The sequence below is a fragment of the Dipodomys merriami genome, unplaced genomic scaffold (assembly GCF_024711535.1).
Source record: "Dipodomys merriami isolate MVZ:Mamm:240054 unplaced genomic scaffold, mDipMer1.0.p SCAF_190, whole genome shotgun sequence".
NCBI lineage: Eukaryota > Metazoa > Chordata > Mammalia > Rodentia > Heteromyidae > Dipodomys > Dipodomys merriami.
Window position 1 is genome coordinate 657447 of NW_027203271.1, and position 10391 is coordinate 667837.

At 32.9% G+C, this 10391-nt stretch overlaps 1 pseudogene; it reads right to left on the bottom strand.

Moving 5' to 3' along the window:
* Positions 1 to 4771: 4771 nt before the first annotated feature.
* Positions 4772 to 4871, bottom strand: LOC138831284 (U6 spliceosomal RNA; annotated as a pseudogene).
* Between the last annotated feature and the right edge of the window lie 5520 nt (positions 4872 to 10391).

Consider the following 10391-nt stretch of genomic DNA (forward strand, 5'->3'; position numbering starts at 1 on the left):
AGTCTTACCTATCATTAATGTTAGGAACGAGAGGTTAAAAATCATGGACACCTAGACCTAAGCATGAATTAAAGACTCTCCAACTTGTGAATACAATTGGTTTAAAAAGACATGAATACTACTGCATGTTTTTCAAAATTTCTTGTGATATTGAAGATTCAATGATAAAATATTAACACTTGAAAATAACTCATTTTCTTGGGAGTAGAACAGAAAACACAAGATTAATCCATCATTTTCAAATACCTTTATTTTTCTACAAATTCACTCTTATAATTATCAAGATTATAAAACTAACTGAAGTACAGAGCCACAAAGGAAATAATTTAACTGCATCATCTACATTCAAAAAACTGTTACTGCGGCTGGGAAGGAGGCTCAGTGGTAGAGTGCTTGCCTTGCATGCATGAGGCCCTAGGTTCTATTCCTCAGCACCACATAAGCAAAAAGGAAAAAGCCGGAAGTGGTGCTGTGGCTCAAGCGGTAGAGCACTAGCCTTGAGCTGAAGAGCTGAGGGACAGTGCCCAGGCCCAGAGTTCAAGGCCCCACGACCGGACCCCCAAAAAAGAAAAAAAAAACTGTTACTAGAAAGCAAAGTTATTCTAATAATTAGCTTACCAAATTCACTTATATCCTTTTATTCTATTTCATAATATTTCATAATATTCTATTGCATAAAAAGCCTATATACCCACTTACATCTTCAGATCTTAATATTTATTTCAGAAATGTCTATAGCTCTATAGTCAATGAACTGAAATAATACTAAAAATATTTAAAGGCTTTTCAGAAATTGCAAGACGCTCTCGGGGTTGTTATTTATATTGGAAAAGATATTCGAAAAGCCTTATTTGTTAAAGTTGTGATAGTTACTTTCACAAAAGAGCCATTAGTGGGGATCCCATTGCATGTACAAAAGAACTTCAAATGCATCCATAATCTGGAGGTGACACATGCTTTTTGTTTGTTTGTTTTGAAAGGTATATCTAGCAAGCATATCCACAATATGGTTTTCAGTCAATATGATGGGATATTCAAACCTAATAAATACAGGGTTGATTATCTTAGTGAGAATAGATATAATGTTACAAAGAAAGTTATTTTCAACAGAAATCCAGAAAGAGTTTATTCACCTTGTGTTTCACGGGAATAACCAGAGAGTAATACCTGTTTGGTCAAGTCAGTCAAACTCACTCCAAGAGTATATCTTAAAAGTATAACCAATTTAAGAGGTCAAATACATATTTTGTACTGACAGTCATCTTACAGCAATAACTTACTACCTAATTATATCTGTATCTTCTTACCTAACATATAATAAGAGCTGAAAGTGGTCTCTTTTATCTAACTTAATGTTGTATATGCTTTGATTATGATGATGTTATTATTTGACAAATAAAATGTACAGAAGGGTGGCTCCACAGAAATGACATGACAGAACACTGATAAATAAAAACATTGCAACACAGTTAGCTCTTTTGAGCCTCACCTTGTCCACACTGGCAAGCAACATTGCAACAGCACACGCATACATATACACATACACACATGTGTGCACATGTACACACATATATTTGCATGCTAAATTCAGGGTTTAGTACAAAAAAGTACAAATAAAATTTTAGTGATTAGGACAAATGTTAATTTGCCTTATTACAAAATAATACACAATCCAGTCACCATGGGTGTCACATTTTACTTGCCTCGCCACATGTGACCACTTAATTTATTTTAATTAATTAATGAATTCATTTGTTTGGTGCTAATACTAGGCTTGAACTCATGGCCTGGCTCTGTCCCAGAATTTGTTGTTTTTTTGTTGTAGTTTTCTCAAGCCTAGAATTTTACTGCTTGTCCCACAGCTCCATTTCTAGCTTTTGCTGGCAACTTTCAAATCAGAATTTAATGGACTTTTTTTTTGCTTGGTTTGGTTTCAAACCACAATCCTCAGATTTCATCTTTCTGATTAGCTAGGATAAACACATGAGCCACAAGTGTGGCTTCTAGTTTTTCCTCTATAGCTATCTAATACACATATTAGATAGTAATTTAAAACTTAGAGTATAGAAGCAAGTTGTACAGTGATGATATTGTCTTGTCAGAAATTTAAGCTAGTAAATTTCTTCTTAAAACCATAAACAAAAATACTATGGTATAATATAAGAGAACTCACTATTGAACATATGAGCTTTAAGAGCTTTCTAATAGATCCATTATTTGTTACCCAACATTAGAAAAACTATATAATGCAGTAGTAAAATAGAAGTCCTTTGTAGGAATACTTAATTACCTTGTTTTTAAAGATACTTGTTTTCATCCAAAAAAGTAGGCCTGTCTATTGTCTTCATGTGATTTTGATGATTGAAGGTGCTTAATGAGAAGTCAAAGTGTATTACTAATCCTTTGCTATCAATTAAATCTCACCTTTTCTTCTTGGAACTTATAATTATTAAAGAAATAGTTCAGAATCAGCAAGCAATAGTTCAGATTCACACTTCCAGTGCAAGTGGATCACCAGTAATTAATCCTTGATACCATTTTCCACAAAGTTTTGTCACAGATACAATCGGTCTGCCTTCTCTAGCTGCTTTCCTAGCCTGGACCTATTCCTTCACTCTACAGGAAAAGTGTGATTCAACTGATTTCAGTCAGATCTGTTACTAGAATTATCAAGGATTTAGATTTTTGTCTATAATTTGGTCAAAGCTATGTCTCTTTATGTAGGCTAATAAAAATGTATTTACTAATTTCAAGTAAATTCATAAATTCCATTTCCACCTCTTTTAAAAAATAAAATTGTTTGCTCTATAAATTGATCAGAGGCATGGATTTTTGGCTAGCTAGGTCATTGTACATCTGTCTCTCTCTTCCTCTCTCCCTTTCATGGTTCTCATAGATAATGTGACTGCTCCATAATTATCCTAATTTATTTTGCTTTTATATTTTTGGTTGCATCATTTCACTTTCTGCTCTGCCATTTCCCAAATCATTTACATAGAAGGCATTATTTCATATTTTCTCATTCCTATAATAAGCTGCACATGAAGACACCACTGGTCCCATTTTCAGTCTGTACCTTTGAATATGGAGGAAAACCTTTCCTTTGCTCTCTATGAATTCCCTACTCTCCAGTTAGAATAATTTCCAATAGTAAAATTGGAAAAAGAGAAAGAAAATCATGGTGAAATAACAGATGTAGAAAATTCACTGGATTTTTCTGACCAGTTCAACCAATGTGAACTATTCGGGAATACATGTGCACCCCATTCCCACTGGTACTCACTGTCTCTGGTTAGGCAATTCTGATGAAGACAAGGAACAAGATGAAAAAGTGAGGAATGATATCATTTGCAAAAAAATGGAGAAGTATTAAAGCAAATTTTTGTTTGGGCTGCTGAAAATAATTGGCTTACTACAGTGCAGACACTGCTTTCCTAAAAGGCCACTCATGTGAATACTAGGGATGATGATGAGTATACCTCTCTTCATCGGGAAGCCTCCAGTGGGCACTTAGACATGGTCCATGAGTTGGTGGCTCAAGGCATATATTCATGCAATTACTGTGAATGGCTAAACACCCCTGCACAGTGCTTATATGTTGAATAATACCAGAGTGGCTGCTTCCTTAGTTCACATTGAGGCAGATACCAATTCCCAAACTAAAGTCCTCTTGACTCCCTTGCATCTTGCTGCTTGGAATAGAAATATCAAAGATATGCTGGATTGCCTTCTATTGAAGCATTATATCAAACCAGGTCTGAAGAACAACTTGGAAGAAACTTCATTTAATATTGCCAAAAGGATAAATAAGTATCACTACCTCTTTTAAATTGTGGAAGGCTGTAAAAATTGTTCTCCTAACTCATAATGGTTTGGTTAAGATTCTTAAATTTCAAAAATGCCAATCCATCTTTGTGTCTGTACAAAATATTTTCACAATACAAAGCAACAGCAATATCTTACTTTAAAAATTCATGGATTCCATAGTATTCTTCAAGTGAATTGCCTGACTTTGATGTCAAAATGTATTCAAGAGTTGTTTGTATACATCTATAATGATTTCTGCAGGGTTTGTGATTTTTAAATCAGAAATCACTTTAACTTATCTGTTGAAATGAGTAGTACAGAAACTAAAAATATTTCTGGTGCTTGTATGAAAAAAGTATATTTTAAAATACTCTGTATTTTGTTTGTATAATGTCCATAATCTATTTAATTCTCTCCTAGATATAATACTTTGAATTATACATTGTTTTATAATATATAGGTTCGTTAATAAATGTGTTATTTCAGATAGCATTCCATATAGAAAAAGTTTAAGATTCCTTTTTTTCCCTAGGTCCTTATATTATTTTATTTCTTTGGGATAAAATGACAATGTTATCCAATTTCAAATGTTTTGTAAAGATTATGCTATGTAAAGGCCATTCTAAGGTGAGGATTTAACACACTGATGTCAAACTAACTTTCAGTTCAATGAATTACATATATTGTTATATTTGCCTTTTTAAATTTTTTATTGTGAAAATACTGTACAGAGGGGTTACAATTACATGGGCAAGATAATGAGTACATTTTTTATCAAGCATTGTAGCCTCCTCCTGTATTTACCCTTCCCATCCATTCCCATCCTTCCCCTGCTTCCCCACTCAATCCTCCCTGCTACCCCTCCACCCGCACAAAGTTGTAAAGTTCATTTTTCGACATAACGACTTGTATTTTTGTAATCAATTTTTAATAACTGTTTTTCATTTCTTGCATCTCAAGAATGAAAAATATGGAATATTTCACAAATTTTAATATCATCCTTGTGCAAGTGCCATGATAATCTCTATATTGTAGTAATTTGGGTAAACGTCCTGCTGAAGCATGTAGTATCCTGTAAATTTAAGTAGTTATTGATGCAATCTTTATACAGGCATATATCCTTGGTTGACTGTTTGTAACTAGGAACCCTTATTGTTCCTAAAAATGTTATTGATCTCACTTCTCTAAAATTCTGTGTATATTGGGAAAAGCTAATATTGTTTGGTCGATTGCTCACATTTGCAATTTTTTTGTCAATGACTATTGTAAGTCTTTTTCATTTTAAATTTGCTCATACTTTGAAGCCTTTATAGCTAGGTCCAAAGGTGATTGTTTTTCAAGTACTTATTTATAAACTGAGTTAGCTTTGTGGAGGTAATGGATTCAAAGTAAGCCTTGCTTAAGAGCTACTTCTAAACTTCTGCAGCTTAAAAATTCCTAAATGATGTCTTACTGGTATAAATGTCTACCTGACCCTTTACTCTTCTTCCCTGTAGCAACAGACCAACCAGAATATCTTACCCTGACAGCATAGATTTTCTTATTGGAACAAAACTAATATTAGTTAAAAGGGATCATAGAGAGATAAACAGTTAAGACAGAATCATTTAAGCTAGAAGGTATTTTATCAAAATATAATTGTTTTTTATACCTAACATTTCAATAGTAGCTAAAGCCAAGAAGGTGAAAAAAAATTTCACATGCATGATTACCAAATGTCCTGGCCAATCTACCATCCATCCAGGCAGGAATTTACACTACTGCCTTTCTTTCATCAAATATTTTCATAGTTACAAGAGAAGTCTATATGTTTCTCCTCGATATTAGGCCTTAAATTGGTAATGTTTTAATCACAGTGTTTCCTCTTGTCTCTAGGCTGTAAATCTCCAAATGGTAAAGTTTTAGGTCCAACTCTACCAAACACTGAGGTAGAAATAATGGAATAATATTTTAAAACACAGTTGCCTTTGATACCCTAACCACAACAGAACATTGCAAAACATGTGCCTTTTTTCTTATATTTTATAGTTATATATTTTATATTTATACGTGCTGATATTTTTTCACACAGTGAAACTTACTAGAATTAATTGATAATTTGACAAATAAATAGATATTTATTACAATAAATAGATTTGAATATAAATAATAAAGTTTAGAATGTACATTAGAATATATAAAGTATCAATGCAATGTCTTTGGTATAAACATGTGATATGTTCTAAGTATTCTTGGTCTTCTGAATTCACATTGTAAAAAAAAAACAATTTTTTTCCTCTAATCTATAAGGGATTTTACTCTGCTGCTCTGTTTATTGTTTTAACTCATTGGTTGCAAAATGTTTTTCTCTATATTTCTGAAGCATTTCTACTTATTGTACCCAAATTTTGCTGATATGATATCTAAAAGGTGTTATTCTTCTGCAGGACCAACGGGTCCTAGGATCCCAGGTCTTAGTTATCCTCTTCATCTGATAACAAGGGGAAGATTTCTCACCTAGGCTCATGAAACATGCCAACAGAAATTAATTGAAAATCCATCTCAATTCCTTATGACACCGGAATTAGTGGTAAGCAATTGTGTAATGCAATGCAACTTAAAATGAAAGATGAGATCACAAAATCTGAGAGAAAGTACAGTAATTCAAACTTTCAGTTAACAAATGACCAGCCCATATGAGTGACCAAGATCACAAATGTCACAAAATTATTTTTAATACCCCTCTTCTAATGATTACTCCAAGATTTCAGTCCAGCATAAGTAGGCAAAAAAAATAGTTCCTAGAACGATAGATCCATAATTGGTCTACCAAGGCTAGGAAAACTTGACTTACAGGTCAAATATAATTCACAAAAACATTAATTGAGAAGATTGTTAATGCTTCAAAATACTGGTACTTCAGTAAAACTTGTTTCTGTAGAATAAAAATGTTATCATTCTCAAACCAATGATAACCTACACTTAATCTCCTGAAAACAGATTCTTTTTCAAATAATCTCTTAAAAATCACATTCACCAAAATAACATTTGACAAGTAGACAATATTGACATTACAAATTTTTCAAGTTTAGGGTGCAAGTTACAATAGAGTTGTTTTATTTACCCAGCACTAATGCCAAACAGGTTCAACCATTCATTAAAGTGTAGAAATAGTACCACCCACCATTTGTGTTGTTCAGTAAGTGCCTTACAGAAATGTGTCAAATAGAAAAACCTCCCATAATTCAAACCCAAACACTAGCTAATAAAGTAAGTTTAATCACTTACTAAGGTACATTTTAAAAAGTCACAAATAGTTGCTTTATCATATGTTGTTTTATGTTTTACCTATCAGTTTAACATAGTAAGAAATATGACTTAAAGTCATGAATATGGGTACTCATCAGAGATGTGACAAACATAAAATCTGTCTTCTATTTCTACCATATTCCTGTATAGTAGTAAATCGTAGTCTTCTTCTTTTTCCAAAACTTATAGGTAGTAGAAAATATTATCCCATGTAAAATAAAATAATCACAAACCTTTTTCAAAGCCGTTTATAAAATTTGGTAGTTAGGAATATATTCTAAGCCATTTTTAAACTTTCTTGTTGACTAAAGATTAATCTTACAAATGGATGAGAATAAAATCATGTCTAGGTGCTTCACGTCTCCAGTCTTGCAAATTGTTATTGCAGATGAATGAATTATGGAAATATAAGCTGACATCAGTTCAAGTGTACGAAGGATTGAAACTCCATGGATAGTATATAAACCTTTCAAAATATTAACAGTTTAACAGAATGACTATCAGGAAGTTGAAACCAGAGAGGAATAATAGTAAAGACAGAATGAATGAAAAATGGAACAAGGGGCAAGTACAGCTAGAATACTCAATGTACACATGTGATAAAGGAAGTGATAAATCTGAAATACATCATGGAGAAGGGGTTGGTTGAGAATGATAGAAGGAGTCACTCTGATCCAGGAGCATTGGACAATTAGATGGACATATTTATTGTAATACACTTGCACAACCTTTTGAAATTTAATTAAAAAACACAACAAAAAACAAAAACACACAAAAATCATAACCAAACAGCAATCTCTAGAGAGGATATATATGACCTCTCAAAATTTTAAATAGTTCATGAAGGGTAGTCTTGGGAATAGCAAACAAAGCTGTTCAAAGAGGGCAGTTTGGGGTAGCAGAGAATTTTGAACAGATTTAAGTAGATTATCTAAGGTTGTGAATCACCTACATCTGCTGCAAATATTTTCTTCTGTGAGTTCTCTTTGTCTGCAATGGATACTCCAGTCCTCAGCCACACTTGATAGCTTGTGAAGATAGAATGAAAGAAACAAGATCAAGAATCCATTACTCCACTGGAGACAGAAGAGTCCTCTATGTTTTCTCTCGTCTCTCTTCACTACTCTTTCTTCATACTTTTAAGTCAAGTGATTTTGAATTATATCTTTCATTCTTTGCTCTGGCAAAGTAATTAGCCAAACTAATTTCCTAAATATTATTTGCCATTTTTTTCTACCATGCTGTTTACTTGTCCAAGGGAGTCCATTAAGCTTCACCCTTGCATTTGGTTGCCACGAAAATCCAACATCTATGTTAATGAGGACAAACTCTAATGTAAAACTTTGTCTCCAAAAAACCGATCCAAGAAGCTGTGATCACAAATATTTAGCTATACTTTTTTTCTTTTACCTTGAAAATCTTCTTGTGTCTAAAGTTCCACAAAAATAAGTACTCCACTACTTTTTGGTTCAATCACTTCTAACCTCAAAGATATATTTTGCTAACAAGATGCTTAGAGGAAACCGAAGTATACTCCACTTTTATGTTCTCTCTTAAGACTCTCCTTAGATACCATATCAGGATCAGTGAAGTTATTCTTTGCAAAATTATTTCAATAGATTATTTTTTCTTAGTCTTGCATTTGCTCAGCAAGATGTATGGAATAGAATAGAGTTAAATCATCCATACCTTGGGTAACAGTGTCTATTACAAAGGACAATGCTTCTATGTCCTAATTCTATGTCCTCCTCTTAGCTCTTCCCTGATTTCCAATTAAGCACAGCTTCTTGACTTCAAGTCCAGTGAAGCTGAAAGACTATAAGATCTCCTCCCCACCCCACCCCGCTACATCTTCATGGTTTCTCTTTTAAAACTCTTTTAAGTTGCCTCATTTGGACGTAGAATTTATTTTCCTGTCCTCATTCAAACTGCTCTACATTGTAGTGAGCCAAATAGGCTCTGTAAAATCAGTTTAGGTAGCAAAAATATTAAGACAATCTATATCAAAATTTTTGGCCTCCCTCCACTGCTGAAGTCAGTATGCTTAGATAGGGCTTCTAAGAACATTGTTTTCTTACCCTTTCAATTTTCTCAATTCTTTTCTGATCCCAAACTTTTTGGCTTATGTAATAAGAGAAGTCTTCACTACCTCATGTTAATAAGGATATTATTTTTTGTGAGCTACTTAGAAATGTGTAATCATTGGCGTAACCAATCAGATTTTTTCCGTGTTTCAGTGCTTCACGTGCAAAGACATTGTGGAAAGTGTTACAAACAGAAAAGTGTGAACCCAATACCTTCTTTCATTTTGAAGGGCCCTTTCTCCCTAAATATTTTGACCCAAATTATCTTTTTCAAAGAATAATTTGGGTAATTAAAGGTCAATTCACAAAATTTGATGTCTCAGTTTTCTTAAGAACTTTGAATTTCACACAGTGAGAGTATATTTCCTGGGTAAGGACAATTCTCAAGGGAACCTACAGGATTTACAGTAAGGTTTCTGAAGTTTGTTTAGTGTGAAAATGAGCTATCTTTACCCACATTGCTCCCTCTCAACTAGTTCTCCATAGCTTTCTTTGCATGAAAGCCTATTTTCCCAGGCAATTTTCTTAATAGGCTAATTTGTTAAAAATTTGAACAATTAAAATATACCTGTCATAATTTTTAAACTCTTTTGAAATTGCTTTATCAGAATCACGTTTTCCCCAATCCTAATTCAACCTTTTCCATCAAAAACAGTAACATGTTGTTTATTTGATATAGTGTCCATGCAACTATTATTTTCCAGTGGCTTTATGTGTATATATGAACATATAAGCTGATGCTGAGCAAAATGAACTCCAAGATATGGAAACAGAGATTTTTTTGCAGTTGTTTTTAATGTACTATGTGATTTCTATTTTCTTTGGGTTTTCCACCTATGGTTTGGCTTCGGGTGTATTTGATTTTGTGCCCTGTGTATTGTGTATACATTTACCTTAATTAGGGAAGGGAAGAGGAACAACAAAATGGCAAGACAAAGGACAAAGGGCAAGCCAATGCAATAACAATACTCACAAGACAATATGTTGGAAATGTATATTAAAACTTGTGACGAGTATTGAGGTGAAAGAAAACTGTAAGAAAAATGAAAGAGGGGGTAAAAAGTTTGAAAAGTTATGTTTTCACTACCTTACAATTACTGTAACCCATTGTTCACCAATTTGACAATAAAATTAAATTAAAAAATAAGCTACATAAAAAATAATTTCACTGTATTGTTATAGTAAATATTATTTTATGTATTAACTTTTTAA